Source organism: Centrocercus urophasianus, unplaced genomic scaffold (genome assembly GCF_019232065.1).
Source record: "Centrocercus urophasianus isolate 14NV4802_14NV808 unplaced genomic scaffold, USGS_Curo_1.0 seq_19, whole genome shotgun sequence".
Classification (NCBI taxonomy): domain Eukaryota; kingdom Metazoa; phylum Chordata; class Aves; order Galliformes; family Phasianidae; genus Centrocercus; species Centrocercus urophasianus.
The window spans coordinates 433106-446428 of NW_024884744.1; positions in this window are offsets into that span (position 1 = coordinate 433106).

Genomic DNA, 13323 nt, shown 5'->3' on the forward strand with positions numbered 1-13323 from the left:
AGATCAGAGCACAAGATGCTCGTTTGCCCACTGCCCCTTGCACCCCCCTGCACAACGCCTCCCACAGCCCCTGTCCTGCTGGGAAGGGGGAAGGAGCAGCGACAGCCTGTGCTGGGTGCGTGCAGGGCAGTGGGTGCGCAGCTGTGGGCAGGCAGAGATCTGCAGGCAGGAGCTGGGCTCTGTGTCTCAGCACCCCCTGTGCTCAGTCCAGCACAATCTGCTGTTATTTATTAGTTCTCCATGGGAGATGTGGAACAGAGAGCATTTGGAGGCAGCTTGGCAGCCACTTAAGCGCTTTTCTATTTGTTCCTTGGCTGGCATTCAGAAATCAAATGGCGATGCACGAAGATCTAAAGCTCTGTCTTATTGAGTCTTTAAGTAAATATACTTCAAAAACAAAAGAAAAACTTCATTATCACACTAAAAAGAAATAATGACTAGAAAGCTGGCTATACTTCACACTGCATGTGAATCTGAACAGTATAAATGTTTTTTTGCTGGAAAAAAAACCCACATCTGTCATTCAGAGTGTAGCTAAACTTTATTTACTAAGCATTCGGGTAATGATATAGCATGTCTTCACTCACCATACAGCCTGAAAACCAGTGGCTGGCTGGGCAGATACACTTTCAGATGTTTCTGTCGTGCACATAAGAACGCTGCAGCTCTGTGCCAGGCTTGCTGGCGGGGTGAGGGGGGGCAGGGAGTGGGCACAGCCTTGGGAACCAGCAGGCCATGGGCAGGCTGGGAACTGGTGGGGAGCCTCCTTCCTATCTGTCTTTCAGTGGGGTGCAGAAGCTTTTCTGACATGGGGAGGAATTGCTGAATTTTGGACTAAAAAGCTCTGAAGAAGACAGGGTAAAGGAAGAAGCAGGCAAACTTGTGCCTTCAGGAATGGGAGTTGGAAGAAGAACGATTGATGAAGTGCAATAGCAGCTTGCTCAGCTGCTGATTCCACTTTCCCAGAAATGCTGAAGTGGATGTTCCCCAGCTCAGCTCCCCACGGCTGTGCTCACGCTGCTCTGCCCAAGGCCGGCTGCGTTCCAAGGCCCTCCTGCAGGCTGGGATGTTTGTTAACGTGGCCGTGTAGCAGTGGTCAGCGTTGGCAGCATTCCCTCTGCAGGAGGCTCTGTTCCTCACTGCACAGCTTGGTGGGAACCTTGGGCTGCCACGGGCTGCTGAGCTGAGGGCTGTTGTGAATTGTGAGCATCCTGCAGGGCCATCTTCTGGTACTGCTGGGCCAACATGGGGCAAGTTACAGAGGCACCAGCTTCCTTTTCAGACATGGTAAAATACATTGCCGCTCTGGATTAACCTTTTACTTAGGTCAGCAATAGCTCTTCTTGGATAACTGGAGCAAGTAACTGTACGCAGTTGGGCCAATAATGATTTATGTGTGTTTTTTTTAGGAGAACTTCACCAGGCAGTGAGTGCTGGCTGACAGTTCTCTTAAAAGTTAGTAACTCTCCATTAAAAGCTAGCAAATGTATTCATTTTCTACAACAGTAAGCTGTGATTTCTTGTATGAAGAGAATTGTTGACTCAAGTGGAAAGGAATGTGCCCTTAATTCTTTCAGCAGTTCCTACCCCACATACTCGACAGCTCTGCTCAGAAATCTGAGCACCGTTTCTCTTATTTCTACAACATTTGCCTCTAATTTTCGTGCTTTCCAACATTTTTCATACAAAGGGAAAATGTTTTTTCCCCCCTCTCCCCAATGCTGTCCTATTGCTGATGTTACTTGAATAATGTAATTGAACAAATTATTTCCAAAGCGAGCTTAGCTCTCTGTAACACGATACGTACAGCATGGTCTTGTACAGAGATTATCAACTGCAAGCTCACTGCAGTAAACTGGCCTTCGTCAAAAGGCCCATATGATGCTCCTTTGTCATGCTGAACTATTCCCCTGTCAACCCAATGTTAATTTATGAAATGAGGCATTTATTCTTGGCTGAAGTTTAAACACTTCCCAGTATATTTATAAAGTCTTGTTTCTGTTCAAAGCACATGGAAAAAAAAAATCTGCATATTCCATCTTTACTTCTAGTAAATATTACATTTAGTCACAGAAGGCTTTCTTCTTAATGCAAGAGTGCTTTACACAGTTTTTGTTACTTTCATTGGGCAGAGGTCCTGATTACTCATTAGAAACAGCAAGTATGTAGACTTTGTTCTTTTTTTTCTGCACTTTGCCTCCTGCGTGACCCAGCACAGCACACTTACAGCACCCTTGGGATAGTTCTTACCTGTTCTTCCTCAAGCAGAGGCCGCATCCCTTTGTGCTGCTGTGGAAAGCATCAGTTACTCATTTAAGGCTGAAAGCTGAGAACGGGTGGAATAACCAGACTGCACTCTGCCAGAGCCATCAGCTGTCCTGCATTTGAACTGATCTTTCACTGTCACAGAAGCCCAGGCTGGCTGGGACGGGAGGCATCTCCTGTCCCTGTGGCCCAGCAGTGCCCACTGGGTGCCTATGGATGTTAAGGTCCCCCCCGGCCGAGCAGCCCCTGCTCTCAGCCTCTCCTCCCCACAGCGATGCTCTGGGCCCTGCAGCACCTCAGCGGCCCCTTGCTGGGCTCTGCCCAGAGTGCCCACATCCCTCCTACACTGGGGGCCCAGCACCCAGGGCTGGCTTCAAAAGTGCTGAGCAGAGGGACAGGATCACCTTGAGCTGCTGGCAGCACTCTTAGCACAGCCTGAGACACCATCAGCCTTCCTGTGGCAAGGACACATCTTCCTTTTCTCAAAAATACTTTTTCAGACTTTTTTTTCACCAAAAGAAAAGGTCGATAACTTTGGGCAGCTTTTAAAACGAACCAGTGCTTCTGAATCCTGCAAAATAGAACTTGTTAGAAAATGAACCACTTTCTGACATAGAGATTAGGCAAGACCAGAGTCATGGTCTGGAAGTACTTAAATGTAAATTCACGTGTTTTCGGCTTTTATCATGCTTTATCTGCTGTGTACTTAGCAGATAACCTCTGGCTTTGCTTTGTTTTTGTTTGTGTTGTGAAATCCAAAGTGACTTCATGGAAACAATATTAGTCAGCTGTGCAAGCAAAGCTGTGCATGTTAGACTGAACCAGAGACTTCTGTACCGTGCTCATCCAGTGCGAGCATTGAGAACAGTCAAAAAAAGAATGTTATTCTAATTTGGCTCCCATGTTGGCTCCAGAGCAGTGTCAAACCTCCAACTTCACCCAGAGCAGCAGCACTGAGGGCTGTGGTTTGGGTGCCAGCATGGAAAGCACAGCTGTTGTGTGCCGTGGGCAGCTGGGCACCTCGCTCTTGTGAGGATTCATCTTACAGGGACAAATCGCCCCGGGAACACAGGTGAGTTCCCCTCAGAGCAGAGTCCTGAGGCAGTGGCCGTGCCCTCCTAAACCTCCTTCTGTTCTCTGTGCGCATTTGTGGCAGCCTGATGTTTTGGTGTCCAGCCAGATGATAGGGGAATATTGCAGTTTTGGTGCTGCTTTTTAAGGAGGAAAATGCCTCTTGGGGAATGCAGTTGAGCAACAACAGCAGCAGCTGTCCCCAGGGCTGAGTGGTTGTCTGCAGCACTGAGTTACATGCAACTGTTAATTGTGACAGAGCTGCGGTGGTGGTGGCAGTTTCTGATGGAAAGCTGAGGAGAATTTATGCTCAGAGAAGCTGGTAATCAGTTAGATGTATGGAAATAGCTCACAGGGAGCTGGGTGGCTGGGGAACAGCAGGTGGAAAGGGTTTGGGCAGAGTTCACTGCAGGATGGAGCACTCTTTGTCTCCACAATTGCACGGAATCACAACTACATGCAGCCACAAACTTTCTGGAGCTCATGGCTGAATTTTGCTTACTTTGAAAGTCTCAAAGCTCACAGGATTACCTGGCCTGGTGGTTTCAAATCTCAGTGACTTATGAAGGGTTCCATTCCATCACAAGGCACCCTGCTGTGGATCTACCTGGCTTTCCTTGTAGCCTGATGTTGCATGGCAGACCGGATTCCTGCTCGGTCTTAGGCATGAGGACTCCACTGCCCAGCATGGCACAGTTTGCTATCAAAACTTTCATTTTGTGGATTACTTGGATTTTGTGGCAAATATTTCTAAAATTGGAGCAGTCTTTTTCTGAACTCTTCGCTGAACAATGGTTTGAAATTTGCTTTGTTTAAAACAAATATTTGGAGCTGAGCACAATTAGTTGCTCAATGTATACAAAACTTTTTTACTCACACAATGAAAACTGTGCAGAACTGCACCAGCCAGTGCTTTGGCTCTGTTCTGCATCAAGCTCTGCAAAGCTCAGTCTGCCTTGGAGGCAGGGGGGGATACCATCATCCCTATGTGGGCTGCTCTGACCTAAGAGATGAGCTCTGCTTGTTCTCACCCACTTCTGCTACAAAAAGAACAAGGAACATCTGGCAGAGAGGCCAGACAGATCAGATCTTTTATATGCAAATGCTTCGGAAAGTAACGTGAAAATATGGAGCTTTGTTTTCTGTATTACTGAACTATTGTGCTTCCCCTCAGCCCCTGCTCTGTGATCTTTTCTTTGGAGATGGGCTTTGCTAATGCTGGCTTTTCCCTTTCCCCCCATAATTTTGTTCAAGTTTTCTAAAACAGAGTAAGAATGCCTCACTGCCTGCTCCACTGTTCTGGAAGGGTTTCCCCTTGGCACTGTGTACTGAAAATGCCTGTTGGTTGTTTGTGGGCTGGACTGCATTTCTATCATCAGGGCAAGGCACTGAATTCTGATCCGGTGATGACAGTAGGTGAACTCCCACCAGTTTCCAAGCATTCTGAATTGGCCTCCAGGGCTGTTAATTCTGCACATCCCAGCATCTCTCACAAGCGCATCTGGCTCTGTCTGCCAGCACTCAGTTTTGTCCTCCAAGATAAGATGTTTATACAAGTGCTCTGTGTGCTGAGAGAGTGAAAATATCTGGACGTACGTGAGGACATACTCATGTAACTCTATCTGGGAACTGCAATCAGCCAGTCAGCTGGAGGAGCCTTGCGATGCCTCCTGGCCTTGGCATGGCCAGCTCTGCTCTCCTGGCTCCCCATCAAGACGCAGGCAGGCTGTGCCAGTTCCCAAAGCCACCTTCTTTCATACTGAGGTCTCCATATCTTTTCCATCTCTGGGGAAGGGCTCAGTGCCATTGAACTTGGGGCAAGTGGAGTCATGGGTGAATCCAGAATAGCATCTAGATATTCTTTTTCATGGCATTTAAGTTTATGGTGAGTAGAAATGTTCTGCCGGTGTTATTTAATATGAGCAAATGACTTTTGTAGCAGGAGGAAAAGCACCTGATCTTGGTGGAAGGTGTCTGTAACAGGCAGCATGAAGCTGCAGGGATGCAGCGCTGCCCTGGGGGTCCTGTGGTGCGGGCGGTGGGCAGGATTCTTTGTTGCAACACTGTTTACAATTGTGCTCTGTCAGAAGGGCAGTGGGAGATCTCCTCAGGCTCCTAAGAGGAATGACTCTTGATTTTTCGTGCTTAAGAATTCCTGGACTGCAGGATAGATCCAACTTCGTAATGCAAAATGTCATTGGCTTCTATCCCAATTAAACTTGTCCTTCTTGCCATTAGATTTGTGACATCCAGCCAGCACTCCGGGACTGTGGGATATGTGGCAGTTTACTTAAAAATGTGGTTTGTAAGGTAGAATCAGATTCTACTTCCAAAGGTGTGTTATCCAACACTTAGTGCTGCTCAGGCAGGAAAGCACGGCTCACGCAGCGAGCTGAGGGCTGCCTGGGGAGGAGCTGTGTGAATGTATAAACGCTGCACATCTGCGGCACACACACACGTCTGGCTCTTCTCATCTGGCTAAATCCCTCTCTGCTTCCACTACATGCGATGCTCTGCTGTCTTCCCCAGTCCTAATTCCAGTGCCTTCACCCCTGTTTCCTGCTTTCTCTCACACACTGCAGTCAGTGCTCACACTTGATGTGCAGGAGCTGTTGTGTGAATCACATCACCCGATACTGTGCTGAATCTTGCACTGACTGCACACAGCTCAAGGCGTCCGTGTCACAGCCATGAGTTCCGGACTCCTGAACATCGATCTCTGAAAGCAGCTCTGCTGGTCTGGGGGGCGGCCTGAGGGGAGGAGCGATGCAATGAGAATGACCGGCGCGTGTCAGAATGCCTGCAGCTGTTCGGGTCGGTGTGCCTCAGCATTCAGCTGCTTTAATCAAAGCTCACATGGCAGCTGAGCCTCGCTGTTGGGTAAAACAGCAGTTGTACCTAAGAAACAGAACTTCTTTGTGCACCAGGTCCTGATTTCATCATCAGCTCTGTGACACTCGGTGTTCGACTGTGCGTGCACAGTGCTTTTCTATTCCTCGCATTTCTCACTGTGCCGGTGAATGTTTATTGGGTGGCTGAGGACCAACCCCCTCCCAGGTGCTTTCTGAATGACTCCTGGTATCTTGTGTAAAACAGCCCTCTGGATGAATGCAGGGAAAGTGCCCTAAGCATGCACCCAGGGCTAATGGTGCTCATAACAACGGGTGAACATCCCCGGTTGTTGCTGGCAGAAGCAACACTTTGTGCCAGACTGAGTGCTAGGAGAGCAGAACAGAAAAATAGCATTCTACCCTCTTTAGTAGCTCCTATGTCTTGGACCAGCCTCTTTTCCTTGCTTTAGTGGATTGTTCATGTGGATAAATTCCCTTCCTTGCTGCTTCTTCCGTTGTGCCATCAGTCAGCACGACGGCTGACAGCTCTGTGTGAGGAAGCAGAACATTGCTATGAAATCTGACAACTTTCACATTTCTGCACTGGACTCATTACAGCAGTATACACCTTAGAAGCTACTGTGCACATTTCCTATTTCTGGAAAGCTTGGCTGTTAATGTCATACTGATTTCATAACGCTTCATACCATGAAATATGCTGCATATGTCTTTAATAAGTACCAGCTCTATTTCTCATCAAGCTTTTTGATATGAATATCTAAGCTCAAGGAAACCCTCGCCTATTGAAATGGTGTTTCTTCTGCTGAATGCACATAGTTCAACTTTGCTGAGCCCTCGTGTGCACTCACCTCCTGAATGGGACTGAAGGCTCCTGGCATGCGGGCTCAGCTTCAGCAGGCAGGATGGTTTTGGTCTTCATAGGAAGGTGTCTCTTTTGGAAATAAACAGTTGTGGGGTTGTGTGGTTTGGCTGTGAGGTCCTTTCCCTCCTCCTTGGGAGCAGTACTTCTGCTTGCTTCTGGGGGTTTGGATTGGATTATTGTTTTCTTTTTTTTTTTTTAATGTGGGGAGAGGGGAAGTGGAAGAAATAACCCTTTTAAGCTGCAAGTGTCACAGAGCTCTGTGAAACTTCAAATAAGTTAATTTAGAATGTGCTTCATGTACTGTCTCTTGTTTTCTCCTCTTTTATCCACCACTGTACATTCTTTCATGCCTGTCTTTCGGATGCTAAATGTAGCAGTAATGCAGAAAAATGTTTGCTTTGGCTGTAGACTTGGCTGGCATTTGCTCTTCTTAAGTTAATAAGAAAACAGACATTGGGATCTTGCCAGGCCTGTGGCTTTCTGTTCTCAGCACAGACCCCTTGGAGGAGCTGCAAATATCGCAAGAAGGACAAAAGGTTCCTAAGGGCTGGAAGGGGCGGCCAGGCGCCTGCAGCAGCTGCTGCCCTCAGCAGGCACAGCAGTGCTGGGGTGCAGCTGCCCGGCTCCCAGACACACATCTCATTAGATCTGCATGGCTGCAGCTGGCACTGTGCGATGCTTGGTGTTGTCATTAGCCCATGGAGGTGTCAGATAGGATAGTTAGGTGGTAGTGCTGTTCTTCGTGCTCTTCCCAGTGTGCTGTCTTGACCACAGATGCTTTATATCCACAAATCCCTGCTGGCTGGGCTCATCCCGACTGCTTCTTAGTCAGTTCACTTTCCAGCAGAGCATTTCTGGGTCCATCAGGATTTTTACAGAGCTGAAATTACAAAAGCTTTGGTGTTTGTGAGCTCTGGCTGTGAATGTACGCTATTTGAGCAAAGCTGTCCCTATAGCAAACATAGCTGGTGATTTTTAAGGGAACAGAGGTTTGTCTCTAATGGAAGAAAAGACATGATCTGTAATCCAAGGCACTACGCCAGCAGTGTTCTACTTTGTCAAGGAAAACATTGCTGCAGTACATCCAGTAGAACAGACTGGAACTTTTCACAGTAGAGTTTTGAAATCAGGTCAGCTTTGAGTACCAAAGACAACGTTCCTTCTGCTGTGCCCTGCTCTCCTGGCTGCCTTGCTCTGTCGGCTGAGCGAGGCTGATGGAGTCTGCTCTGTGCTGCTGCCAAGGATACCCAAAGTCATCTGCTCTGTGCAGAGCTTGAATGGTTGGTAAGATCTGGGAGCTGATGAATGGCTCATAGTGGAAAACAGCTTCTCTCTATTCCTTATTAGCTGCTTCAAACAACATGAGTTTTAGCAAGTTTTCTGGACTGAAAAGTTTTTTGTTGTCAGTTTATACTGAGAAGGTGCCCGGATATTGTGCTTTAGAGAGAAAGTATGGCCCAGGGGAGCTGCTCAGTTAATATGAAGGAACTGAGGTGGTTGAGCCACTGGAGTAGCAGAGCTCGGAGCTGGGAACACGATCCTGGAGTTCTTGGCTTCAAATAGCACTTATGGAATTGAACGATCTCTGACCCATGAGGGGTGGAAAGGTCCCTCTTTGTTTAAATGTTGACTTTTTGGATGACTTCAAAACTCTTAAAATCTGAAATGACAGAGGATGGGACGTGGAGGTAAAATAAGAAGTCCCTCAACTGTGACTACAAAATCATGGGGAACCCAGCACTGCAGTGAGCACCAGCTGTGCACTGAGCTGGGACAGCAGCAGTACAGTGGGTTTTCCAGCCGGGGCTCCTGCAGGTTCTTCCCCATGGGCCTTCCTCCTCTTCCTTTGCAGGCAGACTCTACTGCTACAACTTCCTATGGAGATTTTCCTCTGGAGTTTGTGGAAATGTGCTAAAAGGAGAGAGTGTTTTCCACTCGCACAACCAAACTACATTTGAATTGTCAGTAGGAGCCTGGCCTGGTGAGGAATCATCAGGAGGCTGTGTTACATTTCCAGACATAGCTTTTCTAATTATTTCAAGACCAAGACAAGCCAAGGAAGCCGAATGACATTTCTCACATGTTAGCTCATTCCCAGAGATAGTAGCTTTCTTGGCCTCACTGACTGATGGGGATCTACTTCTCATAGTGATTTCTTCTGAAAACCTGCCCAAGGGAAGTGCTGCTCTTGCTGAAGCACTGCAGTGGGCAATGGGTGTGTGGGGAGCACTGCCAGGAGGCCGGCTGGAAGGCAGGGTCGGGGCAGCGCTCTGGGCACATCCCAACCTGGTATAATGCTGCTGGCTGGCAGGCTTTCCTGCTTGGTGTTGAAGTAGGGAAGGAAATGCACGTAGAAAATGCCTAATCTACAGGAAACCAGCACAGAAAAAATGTTAGGGGTAGTAAGATTCCCCTAAGGTTATTGGTTCTGCACAGTGCCGTGCAGTAGATCTTGACAGGACTGGTTCAGGATTCTCCACGGAGCTGCAGCCAGCAGTCTGGGCAGGATGGGGCTGTGCCATGTGTGGGTCAGGGTGAGATGCTGAGGACCTGTCTGTTGAGCAGCAGAAGGAATGGACAATGTCTCATCCTACCTGCTTCCCTTTGGGATCTGTCTGGTTGAGGTGATGCTGCGGTTTCAGAGCAGCCATCAGAAATGAGCAAGGGGACAGCCTTTGTCCCTGCAATCCAGCTCAGCCCTGCGTAGGGCTTTTGCCACCTCCCAGGTGCAGTGTGAGAAGTCAGAGCTGTGGCATGTTGTAGGCAGCTGCAACTAATGGCTGTTTCTGGAAGTGGTTGCCAGCAAACTACTCTGCAGTGCTCTCTGCTCTACAGTTGGCTCTGTGATTGCCTCCAGAATAAATCCGCTTGGGAAGCTGAAGCCAGAATTGATGTTTCTAGCCAGAAAGAATGCAGTCTATGGAAAAACAGTAAAAGTTTCTGGTTAAGGCAGGATTACAGTAGGGATGACAGTAAAAGATCCTGCTTATGTTAGGGTTATAGAAGGAATGAAGTTTCACAGGAACTCAGAGTTTCCACTTATGCAGACTGTGATAATTTTATACGTACCTTTTTGTGATTTGAAGAGAGACTCTTTCTGAGGCTGACTTCTCTTCTCTTGTTTTATAGAAGCAAACTGTAACTCATTTTACAATTTGAAGAATACTGTTTTCTCGTAAAATAGGGTTTTACAAGAGTTAGCAAAGCTGTTGACAGGTCTTTTAAATTTAGGTGTATCAGAGTATCTGAACAACTGTGTTTAGTTCTGGCAGTGGCTGCGGTTCTCTTGCAGCTGGTTCACTTTTACATGGGAAAAAAAAGTAGGGTGCACTCTCTGCAAAGTTCTTACAATGGACTGAGCTGAGAGCAGCCTGAAGCAGTGGGATGTGAGCTGCCTGGTGGCGCTTGGGCTGAGCAGGGAGGCAAATCTCTGCTCTGCTCTTCATTTTCCCATGGCAAAGTGCAGACTCCTGGAACCTACTTAGCTTTTACAGAAGCGGTTGGAGAATTATTTGCTTAGCTTGCACTGTTATTAGTCAGAAGTGCTTTTATAAAAGTCTTAGTGAATTATGGTTATAGAGAATTTCCACTTCCTAATGTTCAGTGAGAAGTATTGGAGCTGGCTCTGCTGCTGCTGAGAAACCGAAGCCACAGAGGTGATGGGGCTCACAGACTCAGAGCCATTACTGCAATTGCAAACACACTGAGGTCACTCCAGTCTGGGCTGGAGAACCTGGAGGCTCTTACAGAAGACCTCCCAGAAGTTCTGCTGCAGCACTGGCACCAGCTGGATGTGGAGATGCTTAGAGACATAAATTTCTGTTCAACGAACTTTCAAGTAATAAACACAGATATTGTAAATTCACGCCCCTAATTACTACCAGAAATATCTGATATGTTTCCCATTGAAAACAGGTGTGTTTCTGTGGCCTCTTGGTGCTTCCTGCACTGTTACCACGTTCTGCTCCTCACACTGCTGGGATGGTTGCAGTGATGGAGCTGCTGTCAGCAGTCTCTGCTTTGCACTTGGCCCTCTCAGGTGCTGTGCTGGTGGGATGCTGAGGCTGTTCTGTGGGTTCCCCTGCCTGCACGTGGGGCACAAAGTGCTGGTGCAGGCTTTGCCTGCTTCCTTCCCAGATCCCAGGAAATTTGTTTTTGTCCTTTGATCGTCTGTTGGTAAATACTGTAGGGGTGGAGCTGGAAATATTGTGAGATATGCACTGATTGTGAGATACATTAATGCATCCAAGGCGATCGGAGAAAGCACTCATAACCTTCAGAATTTTTGTGTGTGGTGATCAGGGTGTTTGTACGTGTCCCTGGAGAACGTTAGAGTGGATTTTGTTTCAGCAGAACGTTGGCTGTGTTGTTAAAGCAGTGCAAGTTCAAACAGCTCCAGTAATCTGTGTGGTATCACTGATCTGCAGCCAGGACAACGGAAGCACTGTGAGTAGTGAGTGGCCTGGTAGCCAGCACAGGTCAGATAGTCAGGTGTTGGGGAACTGGAGATTGAGAGGAGATAAAAACCCAAAGCCAATGTGCAGAATAAGCTGCTTAGCTCAGTGTCAAACACTGAGAGTAATTATTCCCTGGGAGGTCAGCACTGTCGTGAAGGCTCTGCTCTCATTCAGTGTGAGTAATACAGTGAATTTTAGACTGAAAAATCCCATCTGGCAAAGCATCTTTTGGAAGGTATCCTAAAAGCGGATCATTCGTTGTCATTTTCAATGCAAGTTCGTGGGCTTGTGGTGCTTATTCCAAAAGCAGCTGGGTACAATTGTGGCACAGGCAGAGCTCTGATGGAGCCTATGAAGGCTGAGGTGAGGCTCGAGGCAGAACATGTGCTGCCTGCAAACACTCCTGAAAGGATAAAATGGGAAACCAAAATGAGGTATTACTTTGGGAAAAATGAAGTCTAGGCTGTCTGCCTCTGCCACAGTACAGCTTCTGGTTTGGGATTTGTAAGTGGGACCAAAGGACATGGAGTGTCCTACAGCTGTGGTGGAATGCATGAGCTGCCCACAGGAGATGTTCAGTCTGGGTTTGTGCATAATAAACAAAATACTGCCCATTATGAAAGTGCTGGGTTGTTACCTTAGAGAAGTTGTACTGCATTTTAAAGTATCTGTATTTCTGCAGATGCTTCCTGCAATACAGAGAGACAAGTCTAGGAGCTGAAATCTTTATTCCTTTGGCTCCATGGCTGTATGCTGTCCTTATTTTCACAAGTTCCAGGAAGGTATTAGTACCCCAGTTCAATCTGTGTTGACAGTCTTAGCTCTATTACAGCAAGGCTGTTTGCTTTGGGAAGTACTTGTGTTTGGATGCCCTATTTTTTCCACCCACTCCAAGTGTGGTTCAGCTCCCTCGATTAATCTTAGCTGTCAGATTTGAGCACAGCTGTGCAGAAGGATGTTCTGGCACCAGGTAGTGAGGCTGCATTTACATAGCAGGAAGAATATTGAAACCACAAGGATAATAATTTGCTCAGGTAGTGCTGTGGGGAATTTAGGATGACGACCTGCAGTGGTGTGCACACATGGATACGCTCAGATGACATCAACCTGTCCTCCTTCCCTGCTTTCCTTCTGAGCACTGTTACCCAAAGCAGAGCTTTCAGGAATTTGGAGCAGTAGAAAAAAGATTTGTTTTCTCTGCTTGAGTATGGATTCCTTCAGAACAGATCAGAAAGAGCAGTGCTGACTTCAGAGAGCACTGTGTTAGCAGGAATGTCAGTGCTAGTGTCAGATAGAATTTGGTTTCTCTCCATCCCCCTGGTCTGAAGGAGACACAATGCAGGGCCCCCGCAGTGCTGATGTGCTGTCCTGTAGGTAGATGATATTCTCAGCTCTGCTTGAACTGTAAGATGTTTGTGGAGCTGTGAGTTTAAGCTGTGACTGCTGCTTGTGCAGCCATGGCTCTTCCTCTTTCAATTTGCAGAGTCAAAACTGCAGATCTGCATCTGTGTTTTCTGAACATATTTCAGCAGTTAGTTTATCTCAGGCTGTCCATCTCTTGCAGTCTGACAACCTACCTTGCAAGGGCTGACCAGTTCCTGGGAGGGGTGAGCATGCAGAAAATCCACTGGAGAAGCAAGTGGAATGGTTTCTGCTCAGGATATCCTTGAGGGCCACCGACTGATGGGGCTGTGCAGGTTCAAGCAAAGTGCACCAGGTTTCATGGCATTGCTTGTTTTCTTGTCAGTGCCCTTGCTGCTCATCTGCATGTTGGTTCCAAGGAGTACAAGATCTGACACAGACTAGCTGTAGAGCA